Source organism: Rhincodon typus, chromosome 31, assembly GCF_021869965.1.
Source record: "Rhincodon typus isolate 14 chromosome 31, sRhiTyp1.1, whole genome shotgun sequence".
Taxonomy (NCBI): Eukaryota; Metazoa; Chordata; class Chondrichthyes; order Orectolobiformes; family Rhincodontidae; genus Rhincodon; species Rhincodon typus.
The window spans coordinates 3,839,063-3,850,906 of record NC_063362.1 but is presented as its reverse complement, the minus strand read 5'-3'; positions in this window follow the sequence as shown (position 1 = coordinate 3,850,906).

Genomic DNA, 11,844 nt, shown 5'->3' with positions numbered 1-11,844 from the left:
GGATGGGCAATAAATGCTGGGCCAGCTAGTGACATTCCTGCCCCATGAAGGAATTAAAAAGTACCACTTTCAAGCTTTCTGAAGAGTTTTTCCTCCCCAGTATTGTCTAAATGTGCGTGCTGTCCTTAGGTGACCCTTGGTTTAGAACACTTGTTCACCCTGCTGAGAATCGATTTTAATCGATTTTTTATCTATATATTTTTCCCTCAGAAGGTTGTGATACTTTGGAATTCCCTTCCTCCGAAGGCAGTGGATGCAGAATCTTTAATTTTTTTGAAAGCAGAAGTCAATAGATTCTTGAATGCCAAGGGGATGAAAGATTTTTTGGGGTATGTAGGAATAAAGCCCCTATAGACTTACCAGACCATGCACTGGTCTCTCATTAGAGAGAGAGAGACAGCTGGTGGTGCTTTAAGCTGAGGGTTACCACGCCTGAGGCAAGGGGAGAGGTTAAGAAGGGGAGCCCCACCCACTCTCATCATTCTTTCAAGAAGTGATCACTGCAGCAATGTAGAGTTGAAATCAGATCAGTCATGATCTTCTTGAATGGCAGAGCAGGCTCAAAGGGCCCAGGGCCTACTCTTGTTCCTTGTTTGTATCTTTGTATTTCATTGGGTTAATCAGTCAAGTTTAGGTGCTATTATATTGGTGCTAAAACATCCAGAGAACATCTAATCTCTGACGTTGGGTTCAGTGTCTGTCTTCCCTTCTGGATTAGCAGCGAGTATCCATCCCTCTTCCCAGCAATGCTGATGCACAGGGAAAGATGCAACAGAAGAGAATGCCTAGGAGACAGTAAGGGCTCTAGATGCTGGAAGCCAGAATCTACGGGTGTGAGGCTGGAAAAGCACAGCAGGTCAGATAGCATCCATGGAGCAGGTAAGTCAACGTTTCAGGCCGAAACCCTTCATCTGGTCCTGGTAGAAGACTGGTGTCTGCTTGTAGATTTTAGAACATTTTAAAATTGCAAACATAGGAATAAAACAAAAAGAAAGTTAAGCTCCTGGGAGCAGTGGAGTCATTTGGATACAATAATGTTGACAAGTGAGGAGAACAATAAGGAAATGATGGCAATTGGACTCATTCATCTCAACAGAAAGGCAAATGAATTGGATTGGGCTTGTGTTAAAGGGGAGTGAAGGTTGAAAGAAGAGTCAGGAGGGAAGATGGAAGGAAACAAGCTGGACAGAGAAAAAGAAGGACACATCCGGACCAATGGGAGAACTTACAGAGAAGGAAGGCGACAAGGAATGGTTTAGAGAAGGGAGAATTCAGCCAGTTTGCTCCCTTACGTAAACTTCTCATTGTGTTAAATTCCTTATTATGGAGGTAGTGGAAAGGGAGAATGGAGGTGTAAACATGATCCTGAAAGCAGTTCAGAGATGGTCTTTTGTTACTCTGCAGATTATCTCCCCATGAGCTTTGAAATGAGTTTTGCAAACAAGTAAACATTGAGATAAAAGCAAAATACTGCGGATGCTGGAAATCTGAAACAAAAGACAAATTGCTGGAGAAACTCAGCAGGCCTGGCAGCATCTGTGGAGAGGGAAATAGAGTTAACATTTTGAATCTAGTATGACTCTTCTTCAGATCTGCAATATTGGGATCTCTGCAGCTGACACCACGAAACCTCAAATGTTCACTTCTACTATCAGTTAAATGACCAATAAGGTGCTTCCAGCTGACGCTATTGCCTGCTACTTTTAGAGTTCTGTGGAAGGGTCACTGGACCCGAAACGTTCACTTTGATTTCTCTCCACAAATGCTGCCAGACCTGCTGAGCTTTTCTGGCAATTTCTGTTTTTTTTAAAAACACTTTTAAAATCCTATTTTGTTTGTGCAGTCCAGATAGATTGTTAAGTTTGAAGGATTTGTTGACTCAGCGATGCACCCACTGTGGCAGTAATGCTCACAGGCCTAGTCTGGTTTAATCTCAGGGTTCTGCTGAGATCAGGCGTCTCAGCTGGGACAGTGTCCTGGGCTCAGCAGGAGAATGTCAGCTCACTCTTATATCCATCTACACTTCTTGTTGCCTCAGGAAGGCAGCGAACATAATCAAGGACCCCTCTGACGCTGTTATAATCTCTTCCAACCTCTTCTGTTGAGCAGAAGATACAGAAGCTTAAACACATGTACCAACAGATTAAAGAATAGATTCTTCTCTGCTGTTATTAGACTTCTGAATGGACCTCTCAAATTTTAATTTAATGCTGATCTTGCTCTTCGTGCACTTTCTCTGCAGCTGGAACATTGTATTCCTCGCCCTGTTCTATTTCCCTAATGCACTTTGTATGGTATGATCGGCCTGTACTGCATGCAAAACAAAACTTTTCACTGTACCTAAGTACGTGTGACAATAATAAATCAAATCAAAAATAATAAGCGTGTAAACTGAGAGAGGATGGGACACAATTCTGCTGAATCGCTTACCAAAGTCAAACAGTTTTCTTGTTTGTTAGGAATGACAACTTACGATTTGGGCTGATGCTGTTAAATCATGCCCAGCCTTAATCAAGGGTGAAAGAGAAAACAAGTAGAAAGGGGAGATATATGAATGAAAATTTCTATTTTTGTTTAGAAGTTTAATTGTTCAACAACTTGGCACTTTAAAAAAAAAGCTTATATTTAACACAAACACATTTAATGTTGTTTCAAAGGTGAGGTTAGATTGGAATTTTGTTTTGTAAGAAAAGAGGTGTGGTTCTTTGGTTAAATTTTCTTCATCACACAATGCAAAATCCAAAATCCCTCCTTGGATCTGCATTGCATTATTCCAGGAAACAATAAAATAAATTGCTCTAGTGGAAAGGCAGCACAAACAGGACAGGCTGAATGGTCTCTTTCTGTGCTGTAAGTTGGCCTGTCTCCAGAGAAGATCTTATTGAAACATATAATATCCTGAGGGGGGTTGACAAGGGTCTGGTTGAGAGGAAGTTTCTGCTTGCACGAGACACTAGAATTAGGACGTTCTGAAGAAGGGTCACTGGACGCGAAACGTTAGCTCTGTTTCTGTCCCCACAGATGCTGCCAGACCTGTCGAGTTTCTTCAGCAATTCCTGTTTTCATTTCAGATTTCCAGCATCCACAGTTTCATTCCAAAACACCTGCAGTTCTTCAAATTTTAATTCTAGAATTAAAGGACATTGCTAAATAAAGGTCCTTCCAATTAAGGCAGAGATGAGGAGAGTTCTTTTTCCCAATCAGAGAAACATGAGTCTTTGGCATTCTCTTCCCTTAGAGAGTAGGGAAAGCAGGATCACTGAATATTTTTAAAAGCAGAGTTGCAGAGATTCTCAGTTAACAAGGGAATCAAGTGGTATAGTCGGTGAATATGAAAGAAGAGTTGAGATCACCATGAGATCCCCCATGATCTTACTGAATGGTGGATCTGGTTCAAGGGGCCATATGGCCTTCTCCTTGTAATTCATTTGTGAATCCTGCGCTAATTCTTATCATAGCAGGGGCAGCACGGTGCCTCAGAGTGCCAGGGACAAGTTCAAATCCAGCCTCGGACGACTGTCTGTGTGGAGTTTGCACATTCTCCCCATGTTTGTGTGGGTTTCCTCCGGGTGCTCCGATTTCCTCCCACAGTCCAAAGATGTGCAGGTTAGGTGGATTGGCCGAGCTAAATTATCCATAGTGTTCAGGTATGCGTAGTGTAGGTGGATTAGCCATGGGGACTGCAGGGATAGGGTAAAGGAATGGGTATGGGTGGGATGCTCTTTGGAGGGTCACTGTGGACTCAATGGGCCGAATGGCCTGCTTCCGCACTGTGGGGATACTATGAACACAAGTAAAGCCTGTGAGCTCAGATAGAAAAGGAACACTTGACCTGCCCACTCCAGGTGTGGTCACAGTCACTGTCCATTCCCAGTGAGCATTCACAATCTGCATGAGGATGGAAGGCAGTGGTTATGACAAGTTGCAGGCTCAGCTCGGTAATTCCTGCCGAACCACCATGTACATTTCTGCCTTGCCCTGCAAGTCGAGTCGATCAGTACTGGAACATTCCCATACACCTCTTTGAATTCTGACTTCATGTCACAACATTACCCCCAGATTCCTAGCCCTACAGCTTAGTCACACAACCTGCACTACCCACACCCACTCTGCCAAGGAAAGTCAGCCAGGGTGGTTGTGAGCGTTGATGACCTCTCGCTCCCACTGTAACCCATGTCATCCAATGCACTATCATTTCTCTGCGCCTATATGTGGAGATTCTCCTGTTTATTGTCCCCTCTGTACCCCAGCATGCTGTCTCCAATCCCCACAACTGAGTTCCCCAGCTCACCCCCGGTAGATGTGGCCCCTGATAAGGTCTTCTCCCACTTTCTCACTGACTCTGAGTGGACAACCATCCCAGACTGATTGTGATCCACTCCCTTGATTAAATTAGACAGACAGCCCTGACTGATGCCTGACCAGACCCTGGACTGATCTCTGTGCAGCCCCTCAGTTGAATTACTCTGACTTGACAGACTGGTCATGCAGGGCACACAGGAATGACCTGGCACATACCCCAGACCATCAGGGTACAAATCCCTGACCTTGCCCACCACCACAAGTTTCCGACTGACCATGTCCAAGCCCTTGGCATGGATCCTATAGGCTGCCTTGACTAACCGCGCTAGGGCCCTCTTACTGAAGGGTATCTCCCTTGTCTTCTTGGTGACTCCTACCCCTAGACTTTGAGAAATGGCCATTTGGCTGGTACACGCATGTGGTGCAGGTGTGAGATTGCCATAGCTCAGTGTCATACAGCAAGATGCCTGACCCTTTGAGCTCCTCGCTGCTGATAAGCCGTGACAAGCTGCCTGGTCTTGTGCCCTTGCTGAAAGGCAAGGCAAGAGAGAAGTTACTGTAAACGCTGAGCAGGCAAAGCGAGAGAGACGCTGAACTTTCAAGTCAGTGCAAAGTGAGTGACTGCTCAGAGCCAGCATGGAACCCTGGTCCAATCTGTAAACTGGGTACCTGCCCACCTGAGCAGAGGGCTGTTCAGTCACCTTTCAGTGATCGGGGCTGGTATGTTTCAAAATGCAGCATTGAATTGCTGAACGGTATCATACTGTGGGTTGGAGATGTCCCATGAGGATGCAGTGAAGCTGGTAGGTGTCTATTGCCAATGCAAAGGGTGTTTGTGGGCAGTTACTGCCCCTGAGTGCACCCTGAGTTACTCATGTACAAGATGGAGGGTCAGAGGAGCAAGCTGGAGTCAGTCAGAACCGCTCGGACTTTCACATCAGAAATGATCACCATCGAGTTTCTATCTGGTGGCTGGGAGATTGGAAAACTGCAAATCAATGCAGTGAGATTAAGCAACAATGACATGCTAACGCATGCAAATGGATGTAAATAAGCCTCTTACTGCTCAGTCGCGAGAATCTCATCTCACTGTTCGACACTTGTTTGGTGAATCAGAGATTTTCCTCAGATGTGAAGAATCTCCTCACGGTGCCCACTTCACCCAGTGGCTTGGGAAGATTCTGCCCAGTCTGTTCACACCCACTCTGCCAAGACCCCTCAGGATTTGGTATGTTAAATCAAGTCATGTCGTATTCTTACAAACTTAGAGTGGAACAAGCTTAGACCATCTAACCTTTCCTCGTAAGACAACATCCCTCCCATCATCCACTCCAGGTATTAGTCTAGAAACCTTCTCTGAACTGCCTCCAAATAATGTACATCCTTCCTTAGAAACAGTGACCAATACTGTACGAGTACAAACACAGAATGCTGGAGAAACTCAGCAGGTCTGGCAGCATTCGTTGAGAGAGAAACAGGGCTAACATTTTGAGTCCAGTGTGACTCTTCTTCAGTTAGAACATAGAACATAGAACAGTACAGCACAGTACAGGCCCTTTGGCCCACAATGTTGTGCTGAACTTTTACCCTAATCCTAAGGTCTATCTAACCTCCACCCCTAGCTTATACTATCATCCACATGCCTATCTAATAGCCGCTTAAATGCCCCTAATGAGGCCGACTCCACTACCCTCTCCGGTAATGCATTCCACGTCCTGACCACTCTGAGTAAAGAACCTACCTCTGACGTCTCTCTTATAACCACCTCCACTCACTTTAAAACTATGCCCCCTCGTAATAGCTACCTCCACCCTAGGAAAAAGTCTCTGGCTGTCCACTCTTTCTGTACCTCTGATCATTTTGTACACCTCTATCAAGTTCTGTAGAAAAGTCGAATCAGACTCGAAATGTGAACTGTTTCTCTCTGCACAGACGTTGCCAGACCTGCTGAATTTCTCCAGCATTCCCTGTGCGTGGTTCAGATTTCCAGCACCTGCAGTATTTCACCTGAACGCAGTCCTCCAGTGTGTAGTCTCACCAGTGTCCCAAGTAACTGAAGCACAACTCCTCACCTTTGTACTCAATTCAACTCGTGAGAAATGACAACATTGTATTTGCTTTCCTGATTACTTGCTGTAGCTGCACACTAACCTTTTGTGACTCCTGTATGAGGACGTTCAGATCCCTCTGCATCTCAGAGCTCTGCGTCCTCTCACCATTGCGATATTATGTTTCTTTTTATTCCTCCCGCCAAAATTGACTATTTTACGTTTTTCAAATTATACTTCACTTCCCACATCTTTGTTCACTCCTTTAAAGTATTTATAACTTATTTTAGTCAACTTTTGTCCTTTTCACAATAAGCTTTCTTACCTATCCTTGCGTTATCAGCAAATAAGGGAACCACACTTTCTGTTCCTTCTTCTATGTTTATCTTATATCTAGAAGTGCTATCACACACATCAGAAAGGCTTTCCCCACCATGAAATCACCCATGGTATTTTCATCTGTTAACCACCACCAGCACATCACCCATGTTTTCTAATTGATTAACTTCTAAACAAAGCCCACTAAGGGCAATGCAGATCACTATTGGTGAGGCGGAGGTTGGCAGAGAGGGAGGAAGCGAAATCAAAATGGAGTTGGAGGGAGAAATAAAGCATTGTATCCTTCATGGTGCCTACTTCTCTCTAACAGTATTGAGAGCATTGATGGACACTGTGCACTCCCTCTCTAAGCACACCCGGGCACAAACATAACCGTGGAAGAGGGTCAGGCAGCTGGCAGATACGACACCCTCTATGGCACGCTGCCTGTTTATAGCCAGCCTGGCCAGGTCCAGGAGCAGACCCATGAGGAGACCATCCAAACTGCCCACATCCCCTCCGCGCCGGGTGCCCAAAGATCAGGAGCTGAAGCGCAACCAAAAACATAAGAAAAACAATTTTTAAATCACTAAAAAGGGAGTGCACATGACCGCAGCCAACATGCACATGGTCCATGGACTCTGCAGCACTGCAAAGTCAACGATTGGGCTGGGGGAGTGCGATATGCTACAATCTGCCGTTATATGGGACTGATGCCTGCATCACACTCCACCCCAGGTCACTGATGGAAAATGGGAAGATTCCTGCATAGAGAGGCCTCTGCTGGTGACCCCCGCTACCAGGTGATTTGTGTTCCTTCATAGAACATAGAACATAGAACAGTACAGCACAATACAGGCCCTTCGGCCCACAATGTTGTGCCGAAATTTTACCCTAATCCTAAGGTCTATCTAACTTCCACCCCTACCTTACACTATCAATCGTATGTCTGTTTAATTGCCGCTTAAGTGCCCCTAATGAGGCCGACTCCACTACCCTCTCCGGCAATGCGGTCCACACCCCTACCACTCTCTGAGTAAAGAACCTACCTCTGACGTCTCCCTTGTATCTACCTCCACTCACTTTAAAACTATGCCCCCTCATAATAGCTACCTCCACACTAGGAAAAAGTCTCTGGCTGTCAACTCTATCTATACCCCTGATGATTTTGTACACCTCTATCAAGTCACCTCTCATCCTTCTTCGTTCTAAAGAGAAAAGCCCTAGCTTTCTCAACCTTTCCTTGTAAGACCTTCCCTCCATTCCAGGCAACATCCTGGTAAACATCCTCTGCACCTTTTCCAACGCCTCCACATCTTTCCTGTAATGAGGCGACCAGAACTGGACACAATACTCCAGATGTGGCCGAACCAGGCTTTTGTACAGCTGGAGCATAACTTCACGGCTCTTGAACTCGATCCCTCTATTAATGAAAGCTAACACACCATACGCCTTCTTAACAACTCTATCCACCTTGGTGGCAGCTTTCAGGGAACTGTGAACATGAACATAAGAACATAAGAACTAGGAGCAGGAGTAGGCCATCTGGCCCCTCGAGCCTGCCCCGCCATTTAATAAGATCATGGCTGATCTTTGAGACTTAGCTCCACTTACCCGCCCACTCACCACGAACCCCAAGATCCCTCTGCTCCTCTGTTAACCCTGTATTCTGCTTTCAAGTTTGTCCTTCCAAAATGAATAATCTCTGTCAATTTTATAAATTATAAACAGCTGAAGTCCCAGCATGGATCCCTTTGTCTCACCACACCTCACATCTTGCCAGCCAAAAGAAGGCCCATTTGTAACTGTCCTCTGCATCTTGTTCACCTGCCAATATTCTATACAAGCCAATGTGCCACCCATGAGTTTTTATTTTCTGTGATAACCTTTGATATGGCACTTTATCAAATAACTTTTGGAAATCAAAATACAGCATATCCACTGGTTCCCTTCTATCAGCATCTGTTACCCCCTCAAAGGACTCAAACAGTTTGGTTAAATTTGATATCTCTTTCACAAAACCAAATTGACTTCCACCCAATTACATTGAACTTATCTAAATGCCCTGATATAAATTCTTTAAAAATAGCCTCTGACATTTTCTCTGTGACAGTTGTTAATCTAACTGACCTGTTGTTCCCCGCTTTCTGTCTCCCTCCCTTTTTGAATCAAGGAGTTGCATTCACTATCCTCCAAATGAATGGGCCCATCCTGAATCAAGGAGGTTTTGGAAATGAAGACCAATGCTTCAAAAATCTCACTAGCCAATTCTCATAAGCCATAACCAAAGGGGTCGTGAACTAACTCTGATTGACACACAAATTGATACACAAATACAAATGGTTAACAATAAATATGTATGTAGAGCATTTTAAGAACAGTTAAGAATATTGGAATAAAGAGAGGCCAGGAAAGATGGTAAGAGTAATGTTATTAAGTGGTGAGGTGAGTACTGAGATGGAATATATTAAGAACAAAAAGGAGAGCTTGCACTTATACAGCCTTCTCATATGTTTAGAAATTCGCCAAAGATCCTCAAACAGCACCTACCAATCCTATGACCCACTTCCATTTAGAAGGACAAGGGCAGCAGACATTTTGGAATACCACCACCTTAAATTTCCAGATTAATAATGAGTAACTCTATCACTGGGCTAATTGGCTACAAACATACCTTAATGTATTGTTGTGTTATTGTTTTAAGAGCTTTGTTGCTTTAAGATCTGGAGATGTTATGAGCCAAGAACCTAGATGAAATCACATGAACATCTGCCATTTGCAGTCCAGCAGACACATGTGAGAGTCAGGACACATACATAGTTATCTTGTACTGCAGAGTTACAGTCTAAGCTGGTAAATGAACTTATAAAAGCTTTTCAAGCAAACTGAATCCACACTAATTAATCTGAAATTAATCTGTGCTACACACCAATAACAGATGAAAATACAATACATTGCATAGGAACTAATTGGATAAGTTTATCAGCATATGCAAGGTGCTATCTCTCTCAGTTCCGTGGTAGTAATCTTACCTCAGATGTTGCAGGTTTAAGGCAAATCTCAATATTTCAATGTAGCACTGCAATTCCTTCACATGTTTTACCATGTTAAAGGTGCTGTACAAATGGAGATTGTGGCTGCTGTTGTTAGGAGAACGCTACATTATAGAATGTGTAACTTTTTGGAAGAAATGTTACCTCAAGCCCCTGCTTGAGGTGGTGAAAGATGTGATGTTAATGTTTGGGAAGTGAGGGAGCTCTCTGAGTGTCCTGGCTGAGAGCTATTTATTAACCTGTTCAGAGATGGTATTATATACCTCTGGAGTGGGTGAGATTTGAACCCAGCCCTCCCAGTTTAGGGAGAGGTTTGTAGGAGGGCTCTCTGGCTGAAAGCTAATTTGCAACCAATGAAGTGAAAAGCAAATTAAACCATCATTTAACTCATTGCCAATTTGAGATGTTACCAATTGCACATTGCTTGCAGTGCTTCAACACACATCAGCAATGAATGCTTTTCAAAAACAATTAATTGGCTCTAGAGCAATTTGGGGCATCACTTTTTCTATTCATTTGTGGTATGTAGGTGTTTCTGACTCGGACAGCATTTATTATCCGTCCCTAGTTGCCCTTGAGAAGGTGGTGGTGAGCTGCCTTCTTGAACCACTGCAGTCCACCAGCTGTGGGTTGACCCACAATGCCGTTAGGGAGGCAATCCAGGATTTTGACCCAGGGACAATGAAGGAATGGAGATATATTTCCACGTCAGTATGATGAGTGGCTTGGAGGGGAACTTGAAGGTGGTGGTGTTCCCAAATGTCTGCTGCCCTTGTCCTTCTAGATGGAAGTGGGTCATGGGATTGGAAGGTGCTGTTTGAGGATCTTTTGGCGAACTTCTAAGGATATGAGAAGGCTGTATAAGTGCAAGCTCTCCTTTTTGCCCTTAATATATTTGTAGAATCCCTTTGGTTCTCCTTAAGACATGAAGAACTCAAGACCAATGTGCCCAGTGCACTGTAGACCAATGCCATGGTCCTGTGCTTCTGCTGGCTGCCTTTATGATGCTAACCATATCCATACCTGTTGGTTGCACGGATCACAAATCCGGTCACCAAATACAAAGACAGTTGCCATCATGAGTGTTTGAATTCTGAGGAAGGGTCATCGGACTCGAAATGTTAACCCTGTTATTTCCTTCACAGATGCTGCCAGACCTGCTGAGCTTTTCAGCAACTTTGTTTTTGTGCCATCACGAGGGGAGCTGGCATGTGCCCTGTACCAGGAGTTGGGCACAAGTGAGTCTCTAGAACTTTACCCACAATCAAGAGACATGTGGACCATTTATAATGCCAGTCTCAAAACCAAGGACATTACCTCAGTGTAAAGGACTTTCTTATTGTGAACAATGTGAATCAGTCTTATACACAAATGTCTTGTATTGAGTGTATCAGATACACTTTGTATCCCTGAATTAACTGCCGACTAAGCACGGCATCTATATTTGTTGCTTTTTAGTGGTCAAAAATTTTAAGTGCCCTCCTTAAAATGTGAGAGGCGTTTTGAGAGTTGGTGCCACCCTGTCACCTAGGGGCTGCTGAGGAGCTGTCACCGTTATCGATTAACATCAGGCTCCTGCCCTGATGTTGCAGTATCAGTAGGGAGAATCCACAAGGATTACTGGGAATCAAGAACAACAATGGAAACAGTCAGCACTCATCTACATAAGCGATTTCATTCTCACATCATTGATTTTAAAATTTCAACATTAACAATGCACATCCTAAATAAAATGCATGGAATTTTTTTTTATTTTTATTGATTATTTGCATGCTGTGTTAATATTTTGGTGATTGAGAAATATTGCAGTTGTTCCATTCAACTTAATATTAAATGCATTATAAACCACATACCAAACAACATTAAGAAAAGACAAATTGCATTGGTAATCAGTGATAGAAGCAATGTTGTGCTCTGTCTTTTCAGTCTAAACATTGCAGGCAATGTTTATTCTCAATGTGATAAAATTCCAACAGTTCTTTCCAAGGTAGCATAGCTCCTTACTTAATCTGACACTCATGCCCCATCACCCTCTCCGCAACATGCTCTGTACATAGATTCTCCTCATCAAATTGGAGGAAACCTCTCCTCTCAACCCACATTAAAGAAGGCATACCAAGTCC